The following is a 26,457-nucleotide window of genomic DNA, read 5'->3' as shown; positions in this document are numbered from 1 at the left end:
GAGTCGTGCTTCGGTAGCTCAGTTGGTAGAGCACTTGCCCGCGAAAGGCAAAGGTCCCGAGTTCGAGTCTCGGTCGGGCACACAGTTTTAATCTGCCAGGAAGTTTCATATCAGCGCACACTCCGCTGCAGAGTGAAAATCTCATTCTGGAAACATCCCCCAGGCTGTGGCTAAGCCATGTCTCCACAGTATCCTTTCTTTCAGGAGTGCTAGTTCTGCAAGGTTCGCAGGAGAGCTTCTGTAAAGTTTGGAAGGTAGGAGACGAGGTACTGGCAGAAGTAAAGCTGTGAGTACCGGGCGTGAGTCGTGCTACGGTAGCTCAGTTGGTAGAGCACTTGCCCGCGAAAGGCAAAGGTCCCGAGTTCGAGTCTCGGTCGGGCACACAGTTTTAATCTGCCAGGAAGTTTCATATCAGCGCACACTCCGCTGTAGAGTGAAAATCTCATTCTGGAAACATCCCCCAGGCTGTGGCTAAGCCATGTCTCCGCAATATCCTTTCTTTCAGGAGTGCTAGTTCTGGAAGGTTCGCAGGAAAGCTTCTGTAAAGTTTGGAAGGTAGGAGACGAGGTACTGGCAGAAGTAAAGCTGTGAGTACCGGGCGTGAGTCGTGCTTCGGTAGCTCAGTTGGTAGAGCACTTGCCCGCGAAAGGCAAAGGTCCCGAGTTCGAGTCTCGGTCGGGCACACAGTTTTAATCTGCCAGGAAGTTTCATATCAGCGCACACTCCGCTACAGAGTGAAAATCTCATTCTGGAAACAAGAAAGAAGTTATTGTAACCTTATGAGGCCATTTTTCTGCAGCACCTGCAGCCGTCTTCAGGACACAGCCACCGCGGGCACCCAGCCATCCTGTCACCCTCTTATAGCAGACAAATGGAAAGTTGGTGAAAGAGATGCATGGACGTAATCAGCAGCCAAAATCCTTTCTTCTATAGCTGCATCTTTCCACATCCTTGTGTTTGAACGTTCCCTGCATTTCCCTTAATGTCGAGGTTGGTGCTCAATAAGTGACCCAGGGCCTGTACCATGCCCACTGCAATTTACCTGGGTACTTCGCTCCGTGTGTTGAGTCACATCCCGTAGTTTGTTGGATATGTCCATGGAAAGAGCATTACGCTTGACAGTGCCGTGTGTGTGTCTGTTTCAGGCTTACGAGACCCTCAGTACCCCTAAAACGTTAGTAAGTTCTTCTTAAGGACAAGCCAGATAATGCATGATATTTTTGTACATCTTTCCTCAAGCTCAAATGAATGGTGGGGCAGCAGATGATTACCGATGTTTTCATTTCTTTTATAACGTAGATTACCATAGTTATACAGACTGTATCAAAAAAGGATGGCTCAAACTTACACAGCTGAAAGTACACGATAATAGAAACACAAATGTCAAGTAAACATGGTCTCTAAAACACATACCTTAAGAGCTATGAGTTAGTCTAGATTTTAAATATTATGAAACAAATCTCTCTTACTGCAGTCTCTTTGCTTTCCTTATTATGGGAAGTGGTAGTATGGTCCAAAACAAGAAAAAAGTGTCTAGTAAATATGTGCTCTAAAATGCTTACCTTAACAGCTATGAGCACATATTCAACCTCGGTGCTGTGACCACAACTCTTCTAATGATCAAGTGCTCGTAACTTTTAAGGTATGCGTTTTAGAGCACATGTTTACTGGAAATTTTTCCCTTGTGCTTCTATTACAGCTTCCCTAGTATTCTGTATGTGACTGTACTGTTAAAAGAAGCATTTATTTGCGAAAGGTGATCTATTCTAAAAGAATCGCTGTAAATTTTTCAAAATTTTAACTAGCTGAAATCCGCAACACTCCACGTCGTGTTGAGCTATATTCTAAGGTCTGTTCAAATATCTCCCCCATTACGAACTTCCAGTATGCAGGAGTAGGTGCCGGTCAGTAACTTTTGTTAATCAGTTGAATGAAAAACCAGTCGAAAGTTGTAAATTTTGATTTGTTAGTCACTCGATCACTAGTTTCGGGCCGAAACTAGTTTCAAATCATCGTAACATAGACGAAAATGGCATTTCCGAAGATATGAAAACCATCTCAGAAATGTCTAACGAAGCAGCACGTACTGTATGCTCTGTAACTGATCGTTGCACCTCTGAACTGGTTGTCACATCTTCGGAAATGCCGTTTTCGACTATGTCACGTTGATTTGAAAATGGGTCTCTGCCCGAAACTAGTTATCGAGTAAGTAGAGAAGCTGTTTCCTCCGCAGTTATATTATTGTCTAGGTATTGGGCCACAACAAGCTCTTTGTCGGCTGCGTCGAACCTGCAAACACGTATTAGCTTTTCCTAAGGCGTATGCGTGAATAATATAGTACGTAAAGGGAGATGAAAATCATTGGGGACTGGATGCAGTTGTGGGGTAAAGAGTAGAAGAAAGGTTACAGGAGAATATAGACTTGGGACAAGGAAAGTAGTAAATTTATGCTATTAATAGCAGATAATCTGTTCAAGAATCACAACAGGAGGAGGTAGACCAGGAAAAAATTTCAGTTAGATTACAACATGGTCAGCCACAGATAGTAAGGCGTACCCAGGAGCAGATATAGACTCAGACCACAATGTAGTAGTGATGAAGAGTACGCTGAAGTTTAAGAGATTAGTCACAGAAAAGAGGTCGGATACGGAAGTACCAAGGATTGACGAGATATACTTGAACTTCTCTTACGCTAAAACACAGCAGTACAGTGGAAGAGGAATATGTTGTTGCTGTTGTCGTCTTCAGTCCAGAGACTGGTTTGATGCAGCTCTCCATACTACTCCATCTTGTGGAAGCTTGTTTATCTCTCAGTACCTACTGCTACCTGCATCCTTCTGAATCTGTTTAGTGTATTCATCTCTAGGTCTTCCTCTACGATTTTTACCTTACACCCTGCCTTCCAATTCGAAATTGGTGATCCCTTGATGCCTCAGAACATGTCCTACCAACCGATCCCTTCTTCTAGTCAAGTTGTGCCACAAATTTCTCTTCTCCCCAGTTCTGTTCTACACTCCTGGAAATGGAAAAAAGAACACATTGACACCGTTGTGTCAGACCCACCATACTTGCTCCGGACACTGCGAGAGGGCTGTACAAGCAATGATCACACGCACGGCACAGCGGACACACCAGGAACCGCGGTGTTGGCCGTCGAATGGCGCTAGCTGCGCAGCATTTGTGCACCGCCGCCGTCAGTGTCAGCCAGTTTGCCGTGACATACGGAGCTCCATCGCAGTCTTTAACACTGGTAGCATGCCGCGACAGAGTGGACGTGAACCGTATGTGCAGTTGACGGACTTTGAGCGAGGGCGTATAGTGGGCATGCGGGAGGCCGGGTGGACGTACCGCCGAATTGCTCAACACGTGGGGCGTGAGGTCTCCACAGTACATCGATGTTGTCGCCAGTGGTCGGCGGAAGGTGCACGTGCCCGTCGACCTGGGACCGGACCGCAGCGACGCACGGATGCACGCCAAGACCGTAGGATCCTACGCAGTGCCGTTGGGGACCGCACCGCCACTTCCCAGCAAATTAGGGACACTGTTGCTCCTGGGGTATCGGCAAGGACATTCGCAACCGTCTCCATGAAGCTGGGCTACGGTCCCGCACACCGTTAGGCCGTCTTCCGCTCACGCCCCAACATCGTGCAGCCCGCCTCCAGTGGTGTCGCGACAGGGGTGAATGGAGGGACGAATGGAGACGTGTCGTTTTCAGCGATGAGAGTCGCTTCTGCCTTGGTGCCAATGATGGTCGTATGCGTGTTTGGCGCCGTGCAGGTGAGCGCCACAATCAGGACTGCATACGACCGAGGCACACAGGGCCAACACCCGGCATCATGGTGTGGGGAGCGATTTCCTACACTGGCCGTACACCACTGGTGATCGTCGAGGGGACACTGAATAGTGCACGGTACATCCAAACCGTCATCGAACCCATCGTTCTACCATTCCTAGACCGGCAAGGGAACTTGCTGTTCCAACAGGACAATGCACGTCCGCATGTATCCCGTGCCACCCAACGTGCTCTAGAAGGTGTAAGTCAACTACCCTGGCCAGCAAGATCTCCGGATCTGTCCCCCATTGAGCATGTTTGGGACTGGATGAAGCGTCGTCTCACGCGGTCTGCACGTCCAGCACGAACGCTGGTCCAACTGAGGCGCCAGGTGGAAATGGCATGGCAAGCCGTTCCACAGGACTACATCCAGCATCTCTACGATCGTCTCCATGGGAGAATAGCAGCCTGCATTGCTGCGAAAGGTGGATATACACTGTACTAGTGCCGACATTGTGCATGCTCTGTTGCCTGTGTCTATGTGCCTGTGGTTCTGTCAGTGTGATCATGTGATGTATCTGACCCCAGGAATATGTCAATAAAGTTTCCCCTTCCTGGGACAATGAATTCACGGTGTTCTTATTTCAATTTCCAGGAGTGTATATGTCCTCATTAGTTATGTGGTTTATACATCTAATTTTCAGCATTCTGCTGTAGCACCACATTTCTAAAGGGTTTATTCTCTTCTTGTCTAAACTATTTGTCGTCCATGTTTCACTTCCATACATGGCAACACTCCACACAAATTCTTTCAGAAACAAATTCCTCACATTTAAATCGATACTCGATGTTAACAAATTTCTCTTCTTCAGAAACGCTTTCCTTGTCATTGCCAGTCTACATTTTATATCCTCTCTACTTCGACCTCATCAATTATTTTGCTCCCCAAATAGGAAAATTCGTATACTGCTTTAAGTGTCTCTTTTCCTAATCTAATTCCTTCAGCATCAACCGATTTAATTCGACTACATTCCATTACCCTCGTTTAGCTTTTTTCGATGTTCATCTAATATCCAGCTTTCAAGACATTGTCCATTCCGTTCAACTGCTTTTACAGGACCTTTGCTGTCTCTGACGGAATTACAATGTCATTGGCGAACCACAAAGTTTTTATTTCTTCTCCATGGATCTTAATTCCTACTCCGAATTTTTCTTTTGTTTCCTTTAGTGCTTGCTCAATATACAGATTGAATAACATCAGGGATAGGTTACAACCCTGCCTCACTCCCTTCCCAACCACTGCTTCCCTTTCATGCCCCTCGACTCTTATAACTGCCATCTGGTTTCTGTACAAATTGAAAATACCCTTTCGCTCCCTGTATTTTACCCCTGCCACCTTCATAATTATATAGAGAGTATTCCAGTCAACAAGGGCAAAAGCTTTCTCTAACTCTACAAATGATAGAAACGTAGGTTTGCCTTTCCTTAATCTAATTCTAAGATAAGTCGTAGGGTCAGTATTGCCTCACGTATTACAATATCTCTAAAAAGGACCATCACAGAAGTTGGGAAGGAAAACATAGGTACAAAGAAGGTAGCTGCGAAGAAACCATGGGTAACAGAAGAATGGTTGATGAAAGGAGGAAGTACAAACATGTTCCGGGAAAATCAGGAATACAGAAATACAAGACGCTGAAGAATGAAATAAACAGGAATTGCAGGGAAGCTAAGACGAAATGGCTGCAGAAAAAATGTGAAGACATCGAAAAAGATATGATTGTCGGAAGGACAGACTCAGCATACAGGAAAGTCAAAACAACCTTTGGTGACATTAAAAGCAACGGTGGTAACATTAAGAGTGCAACGGGAATTCCACTGTTAAATGCAGAGGAGAGAGCAGATAGGTGGAAAGAATACATTGAAACCCACTATGAGAGTGAAGATTTGTCTGATGTGATAGAAGAAGAAACAGGAGTCGATTTAGAAGAGATAGGGGATCCAGTATTAGAATCGGAAATTAAAAGAGGACTTACGGTCAAATAAGGCAGAAGGGATAGATAACATTCCATCAGAATTTCGAAAATCATTGGGGGAAGTGGCAACAAAATGACTATTCACGTTGGTGTGTAGAATATATGAGTCTGGCGATATACCATCTGACTTTCGGAAAAGCATCATCCACACAATTCCGAAGACGGCAAGAGCTGATAAGTGCGAGAATTATCGCACAATCAGCTTAACAGCTCATGCATCGAAGCTGCTTACAAGAATAATATACAGAAGAATGGAAAAGAAATTTGAGAATGCGCTAGGTGACGATCAGTTTGGCTTTAGGAAAAGTAAAGGGACGAGAGAGGCTATTCTGACGTTACGGCTAATAATGGAAGCAAGGCTAAAGAAAAATCAAGACACTTTCATAGGATTTGTCGACTTGGAAAAAGCGTTCGACAATATAAAATGGTGCAAGCTGTTCGAGATTCTGAAAAAAGTAGGGGTAAGCTATAGGGAGAGACGGGTCATATACAATACGCACAACAACCAAGAGGGATTAATAAGAGTGGACGATCAAAATCGAAGTGCTCGTATTAAGAAGGGTGTAAGACAAGGCTGTAGCCTTTCGCCTCTACTCTTCAATCTGTACATCGAGGAAGCAATGATGGAAATAAAAGAAAGGTTCAGGAGTGGAATTAAAATACAAGGTGAAAGGATATTAATGATACGATTCGCCGATGACATTCCTATCCTGAGTGAAAGTGAAGAAGAATTAAATGATCTGCTGAACGGAATGAACAGTCTAATGAGTACACAGTATGGTTTGAGAGTAAATCGGAGAAAGACGAAGGTAATGAGAAGTGGTAGAAATGAGAACAGCGAGAAACTTAACATCAGGATTGATGGTCACGAAGTCAATGAAGTTAAGGAATTATGCTACTTAGGCAGTAAAATAACCAATGACGGACGGAACAAGGAGGACATCAAAAGCAGACTCGCTATGGCAAAAAAGTCATTTCTGGCCAAGAGAAGTCTACTAATATCAAATACCAGCCATAATTTGAGGAAGGAATTTCTGAGGATGTACGTCTGGAGTACAGCGTTGTATGGTAGTGAAACATGGACTATGAGAAAACCGGAACAGAGGAGAATCGAAGCATTTGAGATGGGATGCTACAGACGAATGTTGAAAATTAGGTGGACTGATAAGGTAAGGAATGAGGAGGTTCTACGCAGAATCGGAGAGGAAAGGAATATGTGGAAAACACTGATAAGGAGAAGGGACAGGATGATAGGAAGACAGAGATTGGAATACGTCAAGCAAATAATTGAGGACGTAGGTTGCAAGTGCTACTCTGAGATGAAGAGGTTAGCACAGGAAAGGAATTCGTGGCGGGCCGCATCAAACCAGTCAGTATACTGATGACAAAAAAAAAAATTACAATATTTCTGCGGAATTCAAGCTCATCTTCCCCGATGTCGGATTGTATCAGTTTTTCCATTCGTCTGCAAAGAATTTGTGTTAGTATTTTGCAGCCGTGACTTATTAAACTGACAGTTCAGTAATTTATACAGCTATCAACACCTGCCTTCTTTGAGATTGGAATTATTATACTCTTCTTGAAGTTTGCCTTGTGTATCTTGCTCACCAGGTGGTAGAGTTTTGTCAGGGCGGGCTCTCCAATGGCTATCAGTAGTTCTAATGGAATGTAGTCTACTCCCGGGGCCTTGTTTTCCCTTATATCTTTCAGTGCTCTTTCAAACTCTTCGTACAGTATTATATCTCTCATTTCATCTACATACTCGTCCATTTCCATAATAATGTTAGCAAGTACATCGCCCTTGTATAGACCCTTTGTATACTCCTTCCACTTTTCTGCTTTCCCTTCTTTGCCTAGAACTGGGTTTCCATCTGAGCTTTCGATATTCATACAAACGGTTCTCTTTTCTCCAAACGTTTCTTTAATTTTCGTGTAGGCAGTATATATTTTACCCCTAGTGGTATACGCCTCTACATCCTTACATTTGTCCTCTAGCCATCCCTGTTGGGCCATTTTGCACTTCCTGTCGATCTCATTTTGCAGACGTTTGTATTCCTTTTTGCCTGCTTCATTTACTGCATTTTTATATATTCTCCTTTCATCAGTTAAATTCAATACTTCTTCAGTTACCCAAGGAGTTGTACTAGGCCTCGTCTTTTTACTTATTTGGTCCTTTGCTGCATTCACTATTTCATCCCTCAAAGCTACCCATTCTTCTTGTACTGTATTTCTTTTCCCCATTCTTGTCAATCATTCCCTAATGCTCTCCCTGAAACTCTCCACAACCTCTGGTTCTGTCAGTTAATCCAGGTCGCATCTTCTTAAATTTCCTCCATTTTTGCAATTTCTTCAGCTTTAATGCACAGTTCATTAACAATAAATTGTAGTCAGAGTCCACATCTGCCCTTGGGAATGTCTTTCAATTCAAAACCTGGTTCGTAAACCTCTTTCTTACCATTATATAATCTACCTGAAACCTTCAAGTATCTCCAGGCCTCTTCCATGTATACAATCTTCTTTCGTGATTCTTGAACCAAGTGTTAGCTATGCTCTGTGCAAAATTCTACCACGTGGTTTCCTCTTTGATTCCTTACCCCCATTCCATATTCACCTACTTAGTTTCCTTCTTTTCCTTTTTCTACTATCGATTTCCAGTCACCAATGACTATTAAATTTTCATCTCCCTTCACTATGTGAATAATTTCTTTTATCTCATCATACATTTCATCAATTTCTTCGTCATCTGCATAGCTGGTTGGAATATAAACTTGTACGACTGTGGTATGCGTGGCCTTTACGTCTATCATGGCCACAATAATGCGTTCACTATGCTGTTTGCAGTAGCTTACTCGCACTCCTGTTTTTTCATTGATTATTAAACCGACTCCTGCATTACCTCTTTTGTACGAGTTATAACCCTGTATTCACCTGACCGAAAGTCTTGTTCCTCCTGCCATCGAACATCACTAAATCCCACTATATCTAACTTTAACCTATCCATTTCCATTTTTAAATTTTCTAACCTACCTGCCCGATTAAGGGATCTGACATTCCACGCTCCGATCCGTAGAACGCCAGTTTTCTTTCTCCTGATAATGACGTCCTCCTGAGTAGTCCCCTCCCGGAGATCCGAATGAAGGACTATTTTACCTCCGGAATATTTTACCCAAGAGGACGCCATCATCATCTAACCATACAGGAAGCTGCATGCCCTCGGCAAAAGTTACGGCTGTAGTTTTCCCTTGCTTTCAGCTGTTCGCGGTATCAGCACAGCAAGGCCACTTTGGTTAGTGTTACAAGATCAGATCAGTCAGTCATCCAGACTGTTGTGAAACCACACGTTTGTCTGTCCTCTCAACAGATACCCCTCCGTTCTGGTTGCACCTACGGTACGGCTATCTGTATCGCTGTCACAAGCAAGCTTCCCCACCAACGGCCAGATCCATGCTTCACGGGGGGGGGGGTGGCGATATACAACTCTAAATATGGCCATCACAGGAGTTGTAAAGGAAAACGTAGGTGCAAAGGGGGTACCTCCAAAGAAACCTTGCGTAACAGAAGAAATACTTCAGTTGATCAACGAAATAAGGACGTACAATAATGTTAAGGGAAATTCAGTAATACAGAAATACAAGTCGCTGAGGAATGAAATAAATGGAAGCGCAGAGAAGCTACGACGAAATGTCTGTATGAAAAACGTGACGAAATCGAAAAAGAACTGATTGTCGGAAGTGCCGACTCAACATACAGCAAAGTCAAAACAGCTTTCTGTGCAGTTAAGAGCAAGGGTGGTAATATTAATAGGACTACGGAAATTCCTCTGTTAATTGCAGCGGAAACAGCGAATAAGCGGAAAGAGTACATTGGAGGTCTCTATGAGGGGAAGATATGTCTGATGTGATAGAGGAAAAAAACAGGAGTCTATTCAGAGGAGATAGGGAATCCATTATTAGAATTTAGGTGGGCTTTGGAGGACATAAGGTCAAATAAAGCAAAAAGGATAGTAACATCCTATCGGAAAAATATTGTCCACACATTTCCGAGGACTGCAAGAGCTGATAAGTGCGAGAATTATCGCACAATCAGCTTAACAGCTCATGCATCCAAGCTGCTGACAAGAATATTATACAGAAGAAAATTGAGGATGTGTTAGATGACGACCAGTTTGACTTTAGGAAAGGGAAAAGAGCCAGAGAAGCAATTCCGATGCTGCGGATGATAATGGAAGCAAGACTGAAGAAAAGTCAAGACACATTCATAGATTTTGTCTACGTGGAGAAAGAGTTTGACAACGTTAAATGATGCAAGATAGTCGAAATTGGGAGAAAAATGAGGGGTAAGCTATAGGTAGAGACGGGTAATACACAATATGTACAAGAGCCAAAAGGGAATAATAAGACTCGACAACCAATAACGAAGTTCTCGGATTAAAAGGAGTGTAAAACAGGGACGCAATCATTTGCGCCTACTGGTCAATCTGTACGTCGAAGAATCAATGATTGAAATAAAAGAAAGTTTCAAGAGTGGAATAAAAATTCAAGTTCAAAGGAAATCAATGATACGATTCACTGATGACATTGCTATCCCGAGTGAAAGTAAAGAAAAATTACATGGTCTGTTGAACGGAGTGTAGTCTAATGAGTGCAGAATGCAGATTGAGAGTAAATCGAAGAAAGACGAAAGTAATGAGAAGAGAAGAAATGAGGACAGTTAGAAACTTAACATCAGGATTGATAGACATTAAGTAGATGAAGTTAAGGTATCCTGTTACCTAGGCAGCAAAATATCCAATAACGGATGGAGCAAGGAGGACATCAAAAGCAGATTAGCACTAGGAAAAAGTGCATTCCTGGCCATGAGTAGTCCACTAGTATCAAACATAGGCCATAATTTGAAGAAGAAATTTCTGAGGATGTACTTTTGTAGCGCAGCATTGTATGTTAGTGAAACACAGACTGTGGGAAAACCGGAACGGAAGAAAATAGGAGCATTTGTGATGTTGTGCTACAGACGAACGTTGAAAATTAGGTGCACTGTTATGATAAGGTATCAGGAAGTTCTGTGCAGAATCAGAGAGGAAAGGATCATGTGGAAAACACTGACAAGGAGAAGGGGCGTGGCGACAGGACATCTGTTATGTCATCAGGGAATGGCTTCCATGATACTAGATGGAGCTATAGAAGTCGAAAGCTGTATAGGAAGAGATTTGAATACATCCAGCCAATAATTGAGGACTTAGGTTGAATGAGCTAATTTGAGATGAACATGTTGGTACAGGAGAGGAATTCGTTGTGGGCCGCATGAAACCAGTCAGAAGGTTGATGACGAAAAAACGAAATAAAGGAGAAAGGCGTCCCCAGAGTCATTGACTAAAGTTGTCCCTCTGCTTCCCATACCTGTGCCTTTACGTGGCTTACGGTCTCCTCCTACCGACTCGTCACATGTTTTTTACATGTCCTCTCCAGCATCATCAAACGGGGAACATTTGAATTTTGATAACCAAGAACCCTCATAAAAGTGCTATAATGTTAGAAAGAGGGTGATCATATACGTGGAAACGAACGTTTCAGATTTTTAGGACTAGAATGGAACTACAAAGCTTTCTTGGACATACGCCTTTCTCATTTATAATTTTGGGCTGAAAATTAATACTTTCTCAAACATTTTTTTTTGTATGTTCAGTTTTGACACCTGTTATGTTAAAAATTTTGAGTGCAGTAGAGTGTTATATGGGGCAGCTTGAAGTGCATACGTCAGCCGCGAGATTTATGCTAGTAGCGCAGATTGTGAGCGCATTGTTCAAAAATGGTTCAAATGGTTCTGAGCACTATGGGACTCAACGTCTGAGGTCATCACTCCCCTAGAACTTAGAACTACTTAAACCTAAAGAACCTAAGGACATAACACACATCCATGCCCGAGGCAGGATTCGAACCTTCGATCGTAGCGGTCGCGCGGTTCCGGACTGAAGCGCCTAGAATCGCTCGGCCACACCGGCCGGCTGAGGGCATTGTCCCGGACAGGTATGGGTATGAGCGCTGTTGTTTCACGATTTATTAAACTTTTGGGGAGGTAAACATAGGCGTTATTGCAGTGCAGTAAACACCAAGATCTAAGAAAGGAACGTTTTTCACTACCCAGTAATGCCTAAATGGGATCTCGTGCGTAAGGATATGGTATTAACGGTCATTAAAGAAAGACACTGTAATAAAAAAAGAGAAGAGAGAGAGAGAGACGCACCATGAGGGGATTATCCGAGTGGACGGAAATCGGTATGAGGGACATACATGTGCAGACAAAGAAATTCTTACAATTTTGGAGTACTTTAGGCACAGTAATTTCTTCGCAAATCGAACAAGTCAACATCGTGGCGATTTATCTCTATACAAGCAGTTATTCGGATTGATATTGACTGATAGAGTTGTTGGACATACTCCTGAGGAATGTTGTGCCAAATTCTGTCCAGCTGGCTGGTTCGAGGTTCAAAATGGTTCAAATGGCTCTGAGCAGTATGGGAGTTAACATCTGAGGTCATCAGTCCCCTAGAACTTAGAACTACTTAAACCCAACTAACCTAAGGACATCACACACATCCATGCACGAGGCAGGATTCGAACCAGCGACGGCAGCAACCGCGCGGTTCCGGGCTGAAGCTCTGAGAACCGCTCGGCCACCGCGGCCGGCGCTGGTTCAAGGGCCCTGATCATATTTCTACAAACTTTCTATATTGGGGAGCTATCCAGCGACATAAGTGACCAAAGTAGGTTTTGTCAAGCACGAAGAGACGCACTTGAAACTCAACGTGTGCAGGTGGGAATTATCTTGCTGAAACGTAAGCCCAGGATGGCTTGCCATGAAGGGAAATAACGGGACGTAGAATATTGTCAACAAACCACTGTACTGCAACGGTGCCGTTGGTGGCGACCAAAGTGCTCTTGCAATGAAATGAAATGGCATCCCAGCCCCTTACTCCTGGTTGTCAGGCCGTATGGTGGATGACACTCACGCTGGTATCCCACTGCTGTTTGGTGCGTTTGCAATTACTGGCTTGCTAGTCATCGGGCCTCATTTCGAAATGGGAATCACCAGTGAAGATAATACTATGGCAGTCAATGAGATTCTGGACCAAACGTTACTTTACATTCAGACATACATCCAGGAGTGATGGTCTCGGGTGTCATTTCGTTTCGGAGCAAGACGCATTTGGTTGCCATCCACGGCAAAACGGTTCGTCGACGATGGTCCATATCCTTTCTCGCCCTTCATGAAGAACCATTCTGGGTTTATATTTAAGCAAGACAAGTGACTTGCCCCCCTTCTTGCAGCGGTGTACCGTAGGTCTCTAGAAGAGCATAGCGTTCCAAAGGATTGGAAAAGGGCACAGGTCATCCCCGTTTTCAAGAAGGGACGTCCAACAGATGTGCAGAACTGTAGACTTATATCTCTAAGTCGATCAGTCGTAGATTTTTGGAACACGTATTATGTTCAAGTATAATGACATTTCTGGAGACTAGAAATCTACTCTGTAGGAATCAGCATGGGTTTCGAGGAAGACGATCGTGTGAAACACAGCTCGCGCTATTCGCGAGGCCATAGACATGGGTTCCCAGGTAGATGCCGTGTTTCTTGACTTCCGCAAGGTGTTCGATACAGTTCCCCACAGTCGTTTAATGAACAAAGTAAGAGAATATGGACTATCAGACCAATTCTGTGTTTGGATTGAAGAGTTCCTAGATAACAGAACGCAGCCTGTCATTCTCAATGGAGAGAAATCTTCGGAAGTAAGAGTAATTTCAGGTGTGCCGCAGGGGAGTGTCCTACGACCGTTGCTATTCACAATATACATATATGACCTTGTGGATAACATCTGAAGTTCACTGAGGCTTTTTGCGGATGATGCTGTAGTATATCGAGAGGTTGTAACAATGGAAAATTGTACTGAAATGCCGGAGGATCTGCTACGAATTGACGCACGGTGCAGGGAATGGCAATTGAATCTCAATGTAGGTAAGTGTAATGTGCTGCGAATAAGTAGAAAGAAAGATCCTTTATCATTTAGCTACAATATATAAGGTCAGCAAGATAGGATTGATAGAAGAGATAGAGAAGATCCAACGGAGAGCAATGCGCTTCGTTACAGGATCATTTAGTAATCGCGAAACCGTTACGGAGATGATAGATAAACTCCAGTGGAAGACTCTGCAGGAGAGACGCTCAGTAACTCGGTACGGGCTTTTGTTGAAGTTTCGAGAATATACCTTCACCGAGGAATCAAGCAGTATATTGATCCCTCGTACGTATATCTTGCGAAGATACCATGGCGATAAAATCAGAGAGATTAGAGCCCACACAGAGGCATACCGACAATCTTTCTTTCCACGAACAGTAAGAGACTGGAATAGAAGGGGGAACCGATAGAGATACTCAAAGTACCCTCCGCCACACACCGTCAGGGGGCTTGCGGAGTATGGATGTAGATGTAGATGGCGAGAGTTTGTTCGGCCTGTCTTCATGGTTGTCAAGCCTTACCTTGGCCAGTATAGTCGCCGAAACTCTCCCCAACTGAGAACATCTGGAGCATTTATGTGCAGGGCCCTGCAACCAGCTGAGGGTTTTCACAATCTAATGCGACAATTGGACAGAATCTGGCACGATATTCGTCAGGAGCACATCCGAGCAGTCTGTCAGTCAGTGCCAAATCCAATAACTGCTTGTATTAGGCCAGTATTAGAGCAAAGCGAAACTGCCTTGCTCAATTTGTGAAGATCTTTCACTTGAATAAATCATCCATTTTTCCTGTAATTGTTATCTTTTGTTTTCGGTACATGTATGCCACATCCGACGATTTCGTCCCATCTGGTTAATTCCTTCGTGGACTGTCGTTTTTTGTCTCACAGTGTATTTCACTGGATTGAGGATTTATTCAAAATGGTTCAAATGGCTCTGAGCACTATGGGACTTAACATCTGAGGTCATCAGTCCCCTAGAATTTAGAACTACTTAAACCTAACTAACCTAAGGACATCACACACATCCATGCCCGAGGCAGGATTCGAAACTGCGACCGTAGCGGTCACGTGGATCCAGACAGGAGCGCCTTGACCCGCTCGGTCACACCGGCCGGAGAGTATTTATTACCTGGGAGGACGCAGCACGTTAAAATAACATCGATCGTGCTGCAGCAATTTGTGCTGGTACCCTTGGGCTTCATGTTGTGTATTAATAACCTGTAAGTCATTTAGTAGATGATATAGTTTTCTATAACGAAGTAATACCTAAGAAGAATGCCTTTGCTACCGAGCGCAGACTTCGGCATCTTCTTCCCTGCGTTCGTTTCAACTTTGCTTACGGCTGAAGCACGGTAACAACCTCAATAACAGGCGGCTTACGGCGTCAGGGGCTGGCGGCCTGGAGAATGGAGTTAATTAGGCGGCGGCTAAGTAGAAAGTTCAGCTCAAGTTCGGTCCCCACGGTAAACAGCGCGGTGCGGGCAGGCGGAGCTGTACTGTGCTGTCAACGGCGCAGCGCCGCGCCGGCAGCCGCCGCCTCGTTGCCGGACGCCGGTGGATCGCCTTCGCCGACAGGCGTCCGTTTGCACCCCGCGGCCATTTTTAATGAGGCTGGAACTCGATAGCGCTGGAAACAGAAAGCGAGAGGGAAGAGAAAACTCGCGTTGTTCAATTCTGCCGCCGTTCCCCTAAATTTGAAACTTCGACTATGACACTCCACGAAGTGATAATTAGAAGGAAACGTTATCTTTTGCGACAGAGTGGCTTGACAGTTGCGGATGTGCTCTTGCTGTCACTGCCACAAAATTCTGTGACCACTTCTCTATCTACAATGGTACTCCGCAAGCAGTCGTACACTGTGTGGGGGAGGGTCCATACGGGGAGCTTACGGAACCGTGATTTATTTTCAAAGAATATTCTTAAGAATTTATTTTATTTACTAGCGATTCATCAAGAACATTAAGACATTTAACCACACTATATAAGCATGGAAGTAGTTGCCAGGGAGTACCTGATGAAATCATAACCGAATTCCTTGTAACAAATGGGAATTTTATTCACTTTAAAAGTGCCTAAAAGCATTTTTTAAAAGAAACAGATTTAAAATTATAATCAGAAAGCACCCTCTAAATATAAAAGTTACAATTTATTCAGAGGCAGAAAGAAAAAAGTTTTGACTGTATGAGCTTTCGGGCAGAGAACCTTGCCACTCCCTTTTGACACGGCCGTCGTTACGACCGCTCACAACAGCCTCTGAAAGACTACACTGGTGCAAATCTGCAACACACCAGATAACTTTAAACTAAGAGTTTTAACAATTTACACAAACACACAAACTATGCACACCCCGTAGGAGGGATGGAAATGGTACAAAACACTAACAGTTAAAATATTAACCCTGCCACCGAAGGTGCAACTTGATTTTAACTTCTGGGAAATGTCTTACGGTGAAAGGGTGGCAACTTTATATACTAAAATGAGCATTGAAATAGAAATCCATGAACGCAATCTTATATAAAATTCTACAATGCAGGCCAAACAATAGTTAAGATGCTCTACAGTACACAGTGTAAGTAGGCTGTTTAGGTTTCTTTTTATTGGTAACGCCACGTAGCGCTCTATATGAAAATCACTGATTGTGCTGTGTGCAGTCTGTGTCTGGTTTGCATTGTTGAAAAATTCTCTATTGTAGTGGGCAGTTACACGTTAACAGCGCGTAGCGTTGTGCAGTTGGAGGTGAGCCGCCAGTAGTGGTGCATGGGGGGAGAGAAATGGCGGAGTTTTGAGAGCGGATGATCTGGACGTGTGTCGATCAGAGACAGTACATTTGTAAGACTGGATGCCATGAACTGCCATATATATTATGACTTTTGAACACTTTAACGGTAAACACACTGTTTGTTCTCTATCAAAATCTTTCATTTTGTTAACTATGCCTATCAGTAGTTAGTGCCTTCAGTAGTTAGAATCTTTTATTTAGCTGACAGTAGTGGCGCTCGCTGTATTGCAGTAGTTCGAGTAACGAAGATTTTTGTGAGGTAAGTGATTCATGAAAGGTATAGCTTAATGTTAGTCAGGGCCATTCTTGTGTACGGATTATTGAAAGTCAGATTGCGTTGCGCTAAATAATATTGTGTGTCAGTTTAGTGTTGATCAGAATAGGTAAAGAGCGAAATGTCTGAGTACGTTCAGTTCTGCTCAGCTGTTTGAAAATCAAATAACGGAAGAGGTTTATCAGCACAGAAATTCATTTATATTTCTAAGGGGACGTTTCAACAGATAAAGCCTCTCAATATCATGGGCAATAATATCAAAGTTTCCAAAGACCAAAACATATTTCAGGTATAGGCCGTTACACTCCAAGCAATAAATTCGTTAACACACCAAATCCGACAAACATGACAGAGGCAGCAACTAACGTACGGTAGATTGATAGGGAGATTACCGAACAACCCGAACTGCAGGTTGCTCTAACCCGCCCCTACTCCACAAGGACCACCCAATTTATAAACAACCACCTTCCCGCGGGTGGGCAAATGGAGAAGAATGGTAGGACGCCCCAAAGCAAAACGGCTGGTGACCTCACCAAGAAAACAAGTAGAATTTAACAAGAGTAAATCAAACAACACATCACCAATCACTTAACTTCTAAGAAACTGCGATTTCTCGAGAAGATCTGGCGCAGCACCCCCAAATCGCTCTCCCGAACCGTCCGCTGCCAGCCGCTTCAATGGACGCAGGAAGGCGCGCCGATCTCCCGTCCCACGGCGTCGCAGCTCGCACCGGCCAGACTGATGTCGTGGGTTGACTCTTGTTGCTCTGCTGTCGCCCACGAAGTCACTATCACTCGCTATACGCCACGGCCCACTGGACTCACGTGGCGACCTCACATGCACCGACGCTCAAGTCGGACAAGTCTTCTTGTGTCTCAGTGCGCGACCGATCAACCGATAGATCCAATCGCCAATGACCATTGCCTGAGCAAACTCGAGCAGACTGGCGGCCTAACTCGCAGATTCAGATGCAGGAATTAAGCCCCGACCGCGCGACCAATCGCTGAGTTCTCTTACTGGCGGAGTGGAAAGACTCTCATTTTGCCGGCTTTAAAGGTTGATCCGAACGACAGACATACTAGCACTCCGAACGACAGACAGACACTAACTGTCTAACAAATGCGGACGAGAGACAGACTAGCAAGCTGGGGACGAGAGACTAACCCAGACTGAGCCACTGGCGAGCTCATAGCACCCCTTAAATGCGTGAACAGGCAACCTTTCCCCTTTCCCACCAGAGGGAGACACCAAAGCTGCGATTGCCACAGCGGCGCCACCGCCAGAAACGGAGGGCGACTGGTTCACCCTACGCGCTGCGGCGCGCTCTTCAAAACAGCAATTTTTTACCACGGCTCACTTATAGTTAATCTTTTGGAGTTCCAAGGGAACCTGTGCGGTCTGTATAACTCGCAGGACGCTGAAACGTCATAGGTGCTATGTAAATTGAAAGGAAGGGAAGGAAAGTAATTATTGATGTCAGTTGCATCATGTCTTCATGCAGAACCAGAGGCGAAGAGAGAAAAAGTGTGCCGCACTTAGACTCGAAACCGGGATCTTCTGCTTACTAAGCAGTAGGGTTAACCACTGCACCACCTGGACGCAGTGTTTATCCTGCTGTCTTGGTACGCACCTCGGCAGACCACATTCGCACTTAGCGCCACATATCCGCATTCCCCATCGATTTCCTCCATGCTCGCTACTTTGGATTGCCGCAGGAAGTCGAACGTGATTGTTCATTCGCACTGAAGCTGGTGGATTCACAGCCAATCGAGATGAATCGATTATACGAAGCCGGCCGGAGTGACCGAGCGGTTCTAGGTGCTACATTCTGGAACCGCCCTTCCGCTACGGTCGCAGGTTCGAATCCTGCATCGGGCATGGATGCGTGTGATGTCTTTAGGTTGGTTACGTTTAAGTAGTTCTAAGTTCTTGGGGACTGATGACCTCAGAAGTTAAGTCCCATAGTGTTCAGAGCCATTTGATTATACGAATGCGTTTTGTCAGTTGTTCTGGACATGTCCGAAAGAACAGAAACCACCCATTCTTATACAGTGTGTGTTCCATAAGTAATGCAACCAATTGTATTACGACGCAACGGTACACCACAGCGTGTTGTAACCGGCTGGGCTAAGTGGAGGGGGGTGTTAGCTTCAAAAAGCTCTTTCTCTCATTCTGCGAGGTGCAGAAGAGTAAGAATTTGCGTTTATGTAACACGGCCCAATGGATCATTCTGTAGAGCAACGGTACGCTATCAAATTTTGCGTTGAACTTGGGAAGTCCGCCATCGACACGTTTCCATTACTTCAGCATGCCTTTGGGAATGATTGCTTGTCCAAATCACAAGTTTCACGATGACACAAGTCGTCCATGGAGGGCCGAGACGAGGTCACCGACGAACCTCGCAGTGGACGGTCATCAACTGCACGAGTCGACGAAAATGTGATGGGTGTGCGTGATTGTTTGAACTCTGACAGACGGCTGAGCCTTCAGTTGATAGCACAAAGTCTAAACATGTCGAAAACAACCGTTTACCGCATTGTGACGTAAGATTTGAACATGAGAAAGGTATGTGCCAAACTCGTCCCAAAAGTCTTGACCGACGAACACAAGCATGTCCGAGTGCTTCGGTGCCGAGAAATGTTGGAAATGTGTGAAAATGATGCTCATATTTTAAACTCAGTTATCACTGGTGATGAGTTGTGGATTTTTTAGTACAACCCTGAGAGGAAAAGGCAGAGTTTCGATTGGCACACCCCATCGTCGCCCCGTCCCAAGGAGGCACGCATGAGACAAGTCCAGGATCAAAATCATGCTCATTGTCTTCTTTGACGTTAGAGGCATTGTCCACCACGAATTTGTACCTACCAGGACTACAGTGAACTCAGCTTGGGTGATTTGACGGGAGGCAGTGTTACCACTACAGCAAGGCCTTTGCCCAAAGTTGCTTACGTCAGTGCATTTCCCAGTTTGTGTCCCGAATTGTCGCTAGAATGATTACCCATTCGTCTCTGCTTCGCATGTATACTGTCCTTAAAGTATAACGCGGTTGGACTGCCACCAGGCGGCACTAAATTTTGCCATGGGCAGGGATCATGATGTTGTGGTTCAACGGTAGAAGCGGGTCAGCCCAAATTACCCTTTCATCGCCGGTCAGCTATTTTTTAATAAATTAATTAGTCTTGATGACGAGGATATTTTGAATCGAGTCCTTCCTTAGCTTCAGATTCACGATCGTCATAGACTGAAAGTGAGTCAAATGTATATCGGTGTATTACCAGTTTACAAGTTAATAATTCGAGATCAAGAATCCCTTTGAAACTCAACATTTGGTTCGAAGACAATTTGGTTTACTACACATATTTCCCTTCATTCGGTTAGTTCATTCATACCAGCTGGCCGGAGGGGCCGTGCGGTACTAGACGCTGCAGTCTGGAACTGAGCGACCGCTGCGGTCGCAGGTTCGAATCCTGCCTCGGGCATGGATGTGTGTGATGTCCTTAGGTTAATTAGGTTTAATTAGTTCTAAGTTCTAGGCGACTGATGACCTCAGAAGTTAATTTTCATACTGCTCAGAGCCATTTGAACCATTCATTCATACCCTGCTATTAAAACCTTCACGTTATCCACAGCATGTTGCATCCCTCCAGCCCGGAGTTCATTAGCTCACCTCCATGCCCCGTTCAGTAGTGTGAAAAAATAATTCAATCATTTCGTTCGGGGAACTAAGCTCTGCATGACCAACCAAGCCTCAAACATAGGAGTGCCTTGCAACTAGTTTTACTGCTACCAGGAAAATTTGGCTACATGCCAATAGTTTGTGGTTGGGACGGCGGTTATCGCTGAAACTACTGGTTTTCGGTTACATCCATTTTTTTATACGCCAGTTTAACATGGCTGTTAAAACGGCACATAATAACTGGTCTCTGAAATAACCGATTTTAAATTTTTTATTCCAATTGTTTCCTGTATAAATGTAGAAATAAAACATTGATTGAAAAATTTTGACTGCCTTAATTTGAAGCCGGCTGGTGTGGCCGAGCGGTTATAGGCGCTTCAGTCTGGAACCGCGCTGCTGCTACGGTGACCGGTTCGAATCCTGCCTCGGGCATGGATGTGTGTGATGTCCTTAGGTTAGTTAGGTTTATGTAGTTCTACGTCTAGGGGACTGATGACCTCAGATGTTAAGTCCCATAGTGCTCAGAGCCATTTGAACCATTTGAACCTCAGATGTTAACTCCCATAGTGCTTAGAACCATTAAATCGAAAACTAATAAGTGGTCGAGTACTAAAAAAATCATCAGTGTTCTCTTGTGGATTCTAATATTTTGAAATATTATGTTGCAATCACCAATCTTACCACTATTTGGAAGAGACAGTGCTAAATGATGAAAATTAAGGTTAATGAACTGCAATTTACATGTTAATTTGGCTGTTTTCAATGACTACCAGCAGATAAAGGCACATCATGTACATACAGGCAGCAGATCAGCTACTTTCTGCTTCGACTGTAAATTGTGAATGACTTCTTGCTAAGTCTTTAATTTAGTACTGTTACCATAATTTCCTACTTCATTCTTTATTTCATAGATTTTCAGGAAACTTGTTGTTGTTGTGGTCTTCAGTCCTGAGACTGGTTTGATGCAGCTCTCCATGCTACTCTATCCTGTGCAAGCTTCTTCATCTCCCAGTACCTACTGCAATCTACATCCTTCTGAATCTGCTTAGTGTATTCATCTCTTGGTCTCCCTCTACGGTTATTACCCTCCACGCTGCCCTCCAATACTAAATTGGTGATCCCTTGATGCCTCAGAACATGTCCTACCAACCGATCCCGTCTTCTGGTCAAGTTGTGCCACAAACTTCTCTTCTCCCCAATCCTGTTCAATACTTCCTCATTAGTTATGTGATCTACCCACCTAATCTTCAGCATTCTTCTGTAGCACCACATTTCGAATGCTTCTATTCTATTCTTGTCCAAACTATTTATCGTCCATGTTTCACTTCCATACATGGCTACACTCCATACAAATACTTTCAGAAATGATTTCCTGACACTTCAATCTATACTCGACGTTAACAAATTTCTCTTCTTCAGAAACGCTTTCCTTGCCATTGCCAGTCTACATTTTATATCCTCTCTACTTCGACCATCATCAGTTATTTTGCTCCTTTACTACTTTAAGTGTCTCATTTCCTAACCTAATTCCCTCAGCATCACCCGACTTAATTCAACTACATTCCATTATCCTCGTTTTGCTTTTGTTGATGTTCATCTTATATCCTCCTTTCAAGACACTGTCCATTCCATTCAACTGCTTTTCCAAGTCCTTTGCTGTCTCTGACAGAATTACAATGTCATCGGCGAACCTCAAAGTTTTTATTTCTTCTCCATAGATTTTAATACCCACTCCGAATTTTTCTTTTGTTTCCTTTACTGTTTGCTCAATATACAGATTGAGCAACATCGGGGAGAAGCTACAACCCTGTCTTACTCCGTTCCCAACCTCTGCTTCCCTTTCATGTCCCTCAACTCTTATAACTCCCATCTGGTTTCTGTACAAATTGTAAATAGCCTTTCGCTCCCTGTATTTTACCCCTGCCACCTTTAGAATTTGAAAGAGAGTATTCCAGTCAACATTGTCAAAAGCTTTCTCTAAATCTACAAATGCTAGAAATGTAGGTTTGCCTTTCCTTAATCTTTCTTCTAAGATAAGTCGTAAGGTCAGTATTGCCTCACGTGTTCCAGTGTTTCTACGGAATCCAAACTGATCTTCGCCGAGGTTGGCTTCTACTAGTTTTTCCATTCGTCTGTAAAGAATTCGTGTTAGTATTTTGCAGCTGTGACTTATTAAACTGATAGTTCGGTAATTTTCACATCTGTCAACACCTGCTTTCTTTGGGATTGGAATTATTATATTCTTCTTGAAGTCTGAGGGTATTTCGCCTGTTTCATACATCTTGCTCACCAGATGGTAGAGTTTTGTCAGGACTGGCTCTCCCAAGGCCGTCAGTAGTTCCAATTGGAATTTTGTCTACTCCGGGGGCCTTGTTTCGACTCAGGTCTTTCAGTGCTCTGTCAAACTCTGCACGCAGTATCGTATCTCCCATTTCATCTTCATCTTCATCCTCTTCCATTTCCATAATATTGTCCTCAAGCACATCGCCCTTGTATAGACCCTCTATATACTCCTTCCACCTTTTTGCTTTCCCTTCTTTGCTTAGAACTGGGTTTCCATCTGAGCTCTTGATATTCATACAAGTCGTTCTCTTATCTCCAAAGGTCTCTTTAATTTTCCTGTAGGCAGTATCTATCTTACCCCTAGTGAGATAAGCCTCTACATCCTTTGTCCTCTAGCCATCCCTGCTTAGCCATTTTGCACTTCCTGTCGATCTCATTTTTGAGAGGTTTTGTATTCCTTTTTGCCTGCTTCATTTACTGCATTTTTATATTTTCTCCTTTCATCAACTAAATTCAATATTTCTTCTGTTACCCAAAGATTTCTACCAGCCCTCATCTTTTTACCTACTTGATCCTCAGGAAACTTAGGAATACAGAAATACATGACGCTTAGGAATGAAATAAATAGGAAGTGTAGGGAACCTAAGACGAAATGGCTGCGTGAAAAACATGAAGAAATAGAGAAAGAAATGATTGTCGGAAGCACTGACTCACGAAATAGGAAAGTCAAACCAACCTTCGGTGAAAATAAAAGATAGGATGGTAACATTATGAGTGCAACGGGAATTCCACTGTTAAATGCGGAGGAGAGAGCGCATAGGAGGAAAGAGCGCAGTGGAGGGCGCTATGGCGCGGAAGATTGTCTGATGTTATAGACGAAGAAACGGGTGTCGATTTTAAAGAGTTAGCGGATCCAGTATTAGAATAAAAATTTTAGAGAGCTTTGGAGGACTTAAGATCAAATAAGGCAAAAGGAATAGATAATATTCCATCATAATTTCTAAAATTTTGGTGGAAGTGAATATAAAACGACTATTTTCGGTGGTGTGTTAAACGTATGAGCATGGCGATATACCATGCGACTATCGGAAAAATATCATCCACACAATTCCGAAGACTGCAAGAGCTGACAAGTGAGAGATTTATCCTGCAGTCAGCTTAACAGCTCATTTATCCAAATTGTTGACAAGAGTTCAAAATGGTTTGGAAGCTAACACACCCTCCACTTAGCCCAGCCGCTTACAACACGCTTTGGTGTACCGTTGCGTCATAAAAAATTTGGTCGCATTACTTATGGAACGCACTCTGCATAAGAATGAGTGGTTTCTGTTCTTTCGGACATGTGCAGAAGAACTGTCAGCACGCATTCGTATAATCAAATGGCTCGAATGGCTCTGAACACTATGGGACTTAACATCTGAGGTCATCAGTCCCCTAGAACTTACAACTACTTAAACCTGACTAACCTAAGGACAACACACACGCCCGAGGCAGGAGTCGGACCTGCGACCGTAGAAATCGTGCAGTTCCAGATTGAAGACCCTAGAACCGCTCTGCCACACAGGCCGGCTTGACAAGAGTAATAGGAAGAGGAATGGAAAAGGAAATAGAGCGTGTATTAGATGACGATTAGTTTGGCTATAGGGAAGCGAAATGCTGAACGGTCAAGAGAATAATAAAAGTGAAGGTACATGAACAAAGTGCTTGGATTAAAAACTGCTGTAAGATAGGGATGCAGCCTTTCGTCCCTACTGTTCAACCGGTACGTCGAAGAAGCAATGATGGAATTGAAAGAAACGTTCAAGAGTGGACTTAAAATTCAAGGCGGAAGGCTATGAATGTTAAGATTCGCTGATGACATTGATAGCCTCAGTGAAAGTGAAGAAGACCTGCAGGATCTGCTGAACAGTCTAATGAGCATAGAATAAGGACTGGGAGTTATTCGAACGAAATTCGAATGCAATGAGTAACAGCAGAAAAGAGAACATAGAGAAACTTAATATCAGGACTAAAGGTTACGAAGCAAATGTCGTTAAGGTATTCTGATAACAAGGCAGCAAGGTGACCCCTGACGGACGGAGCATGGAGGACACCAAAAACAGACTAGCACTGGAAAAGAGGGCATTCCTAACCGAGAGAAGTCAACCAGTATCAAACACAGGCCTTAAATTAAGGAAGAAATTTCTGATAACGTGCATTTGGAGCACAGCGGTGTATGGTAGTAAACATGGATTGTGGAGAAACCCGAACAGAAGACATCTCAAGTATTTGAGATGTGGTACTACAGACTAATGTTGAAAATTAGGTGTACTGGTAAGGTAAAGAATGAGGGTGTTTTGCACAGAATCGGAGAGGAAAGGAATGCGCGGATAACAATGACAAAAAGAAGGGGCAGGATGATAGGACATCTGTTAAGGCATCAGGATACAACTTCCATGGCACTAGAGGAAGATGTAGAGTGTAAAAACCTGTAGAGTGCGACAGACATTGGAATACAACCAGCAAGTAACTGAGGATGTCGGCTGCAAGTGCTACTCTGAGGTTGACACAATAATGGGAATCCGTGGCGAGCTGCATGAAACCCGTCAGAGAACTGATGACCAAAAAAGAAATTAACAAAGAAATAAAAATAAATCTGGGACTTAAGTTCAATATTTTAAAGCAAATGAAGCATTTTACTTCAGTGCTATGTCACTTCGTGCCATTCTGATAAACATCGGATGTGACGCATCGGCAGTTGAAACTACCATATACACCAGAAGGGCAAGGCCTGCAGAATGCATGAACACGAGTACCATCTAGTAGGCCACGCTACTTGGTAACAGAAGCAGTATTGTCAGCAATGCTGTACCAGTTGGAGTGCCATGTGTTTGTTGCTTGTTTCCGTTGGCATTGTTACTAGAACAACACTTGTCCCTTTTCCGACTTTCTACAAAAATACAACATTTCAGAGCAATACTAATTTGACAAATAAAAGTTACTGTTCTTTAAAAAAATATTTATTTAACAAAGAACAAAATTAGCACTGTTGCTATGGCTAATTAATATTACTTACACGGTTGTCAGTAAAAAGTAGGAAAAAAACACATTTTATAATCGAGACGAAATAAAAAAACAAAATAACGGTTATAGAAAACTAAAATCCCTGTGTCGGCTTTAACCAGTCGGTTTTTCCCATCCCTAGTTTATGGTCGAGACTGTGAAACATTTTAAACGCACCGACCATACTGCCAATCGGCATTTGATAATGAATCATATGTGTAATAACTGGCCATCAGACGGAGAATGACGATGCAAGAAACATCCTAATATTTTTAAAATATCCGCGGTGAATACGGTAGAACCCGTCAGCTTGTAAAGTTTTCCTTCTTTGTAAACAATTCTACATTATTCTGATGAATCGATTTTGTCAGTACAGAATCAATTTGTTCAATCTTCTGTCGAAGGCATTTTCTTTGACTTCGTCGTATGGAAAATAATAAACCCTTAATTTTCCTTAAAAATAAGGAGTGAAGGACAAGTTACTGGAAAATGAAAGTGACAGAGACGATCACTGCAGGATTCTGAATAAAATTTATGCCAAACAGTTACTCTGTGTGTCCGTGTTACAGAAGTGACAAATTTACCATAT

Source organism: Schistocerca serialis, chromosome 1, assembly GCF_023864345.2.
Source record: "Schistocerca serialis cubense isolate TAMUIC-IGC-003099 chromosome 1, iqSchSeri2.2, whole genome shotgun sequence".
Classification (NCBI taxonomy): Eukaryota; Metazoa; Arthropoda; class Insecta; order Orthoptera; family Acrididae; genus Schistocerca; species Schistocerca serialis.
Note: the sequence above shows the minus strand (reverse complement) of the source record.